Here is a 2,561-nt window from a genome sequence, read left to right as displayed (position 1 = left end):
GTCGACTGCTGACATTTTTCTTTTGACCAGTTTCTCTTAAGTTTAGTTGTACTGTCTCCAAGGGAAGTTGACGTGTCCTGTAGAACTCTTGTGCTTACTCATCTTTTATTATTCTTGGAGAGCATTTGACTGTGGGTAATAGTGTTGTTAGGTGCCATTGAGTATGACCCATAGAGACCTATGAAGAACAGATCAGAAGCCTGTCTTATTCAGTGCCAATCTCACAGTTCCTGACACATTAGAGCCCATTTAGCAGTCACTGTGTCAAACCATTTGATTGAGGGTCTTCTCTCTTTAACTAATCTTCCATCTTTCCAAGCATGATGTCCCTCTCCTGGAAACATGCCTGAAGTGTGAGAGATGAAGCTTTATCATCTGTACCTCCAAGAAGCACTCTGGCTGCACTTTCTCCTAGACATGTGTGTTTGGGTTTTTTCACAGTCTGTGGGATATCATCCTTATTCATTGTCAAGTTCTCAGACCCATAGCAAAGGATCATAGAGGCCTGATTCACATTTCTCTTAGTCCTCAAATCAACATTATTACTTGGAAAGGTATCTGACTAGACTTTTACAATGAAATACATCTCCTGATTTCTGCACTGCTTCTATAAATTGTGTTGATTATACATTCAAGTAAAATGAAATCATTGACAGCTTCAGTATTTTCTCCATCTATCATTATGTTGTCTATCAGCCCCATGGTAGGAATTTTTGTTTTCTTGACATTGTCATGCAAACAATATTGAAGCCCATATTCTTTGAACTTGTGCAACAAGTGATTCAAGTCCTCATCACTTTCAGCAAGTAAGACTGTGTCATCCCCATGGCACTGGTTGTTAATCGGAATATTTCCATGTTCTTGATGTCACATTCTTGTACACAGAATTCACCTTCTTGAATAATTTGCTGAGAATACAAATTGAATAGGTATAAAAAGAGGATACAATCCTGACACATTCCTTTCTTGGCTTTTACCATGTAGTGTTCCCTCTGTTCATAGCTCACCATCAAGAAAACAAAAAATCTCACTACTGGGCCAATTCAGTGGACAGAAAGCAATGCTACAAAGCCAAAGGTGGGTGACTTTTAATTCATGTCCCTCAGGTCTGTCTTTCATTGTTTTTCTTCAGATATTCCTCTAGGTCGTATAGCCCCAGTGTACAAGTTGTCATACCACAGTCACTTGTGGTTGCTGTGAGGCTGAACACTGTGACACTGATGTGTCAAATGTGTTAATGGTTGGCTACCCAATGAGGACAGAGATTGGAGTGGAGCTCCCCGATTAAGACAAGCTTGGAAGGAGGAGTGGCATCTACTTCCATAATTGCTTGCCTCCGGAAACCCTATGAACCTGGAGAGAGGATGAGAGGCACCCAAGCGTCAAGGACTCTCCTTCATAGGGTCGCTATGAGTTGCCTGTGACTCGACAGCACTTAACAACAACAACAACAACAACTGGGCCAATTGGCAGAACCATAAAAAATTGAGATTAAGATTGTTAATCAAATAGATTGAGAAGAGACTGAGATTGTTAACAATTTCAGTTTGCTCGGTTCCACAACCAGCACTCTTGGCATCAGTGGTTAGGAAATCAAAAGATGAATTAATTGCATTAGAAAAACCCACTATTTCAGTCTAGAGACTAAAGTGTGCCTGGTCCAGGTTATGGTCTTCATAATTATTTTTATTTTTTTTTTTTTTTTTTTGCCTTCACCAGTGAATTTTACCAAGCATCCGGAGAGGAGCTGACATCACTTCTACTCAAAAGACTTCAGGACTGTAGACAACGATGGCTACTCCAGACCTCATTCTACGAGACAAGCATCACCCTGATGGTCTGTTCCCGCGGTGACTTTCTAAGGTCAGGGTTTTGGTTCTTCTTGGTCACCATATCAGCCAGAGCCACCCCGGTGCAGGCCCTCTGGAATCTGACTGCAGGCGGATCTTTTCTTTTGAATTTCCCCCCTTGGCCCTTTTGGTCTTCCTTCCATCTGTCTGCTGTGGGTCCCTTTCGGAAAGGAAGGCCTTTATCCACAATCTATACACTTCTTTCCAGCAGTCAGGGGACACATATTGCGCAAGAGTTGCCCTAGGAAGGGGAATTATTTGTTATGCATCAGAGAGATGGGCAATGATTAAGGATGATAGAAGAATTGATGCCTTTGAGCACTGGTGCTGGAGAAGAGTATTGGATATACCATGAACTACCAAAAGAACAAACAAGTCTATCTTGGAGAGAGTAAAACCACGTTTCTCTTCGGAAGCAAAGATTCTGAAACTTTATCTAACAGACTTTGAGCACGTGGCCCATAGATAAGTCCTTGGATAAAAACAAAAACAAAAACAAAAACAAAAAACATGAACCACCACGTTTGCAAGGGTGGAGGAATCGCACAGGAGAGAAAGGTCCTGGCTGAGAACTAGAATAATGGTGCATGGGTGTGTTGGAGACAGTGAAACTGGCTTAGTATGAAGCGGGTTCAGAACTGTTGTGCCTAGTGCTGCTACGAGTCTCAGATGACTGGACAGCACTTAACAATGATAAGTGTTCCCTAATTG

This window comes from Elephantulus edwardii, unplaced genomic scaffold (genome assembly GCF_000299155.1).
Source record: "Elephantulus edwardii isolate Elephantulus edwardi_28Jun2011 unplaced genomic scaffold, EleEdw1.0 scaffold00142, whole genome shotgun sequence".
Lineage (NCBI taxonomy): Eukaryota > Metazoa > Chordata > Mammalia > Macroscelidea > Macroscelididae > Elephantulus > Elephantulus edwardii.
This window is presented reverse-complemented; position numbering follows the sequence as displayed.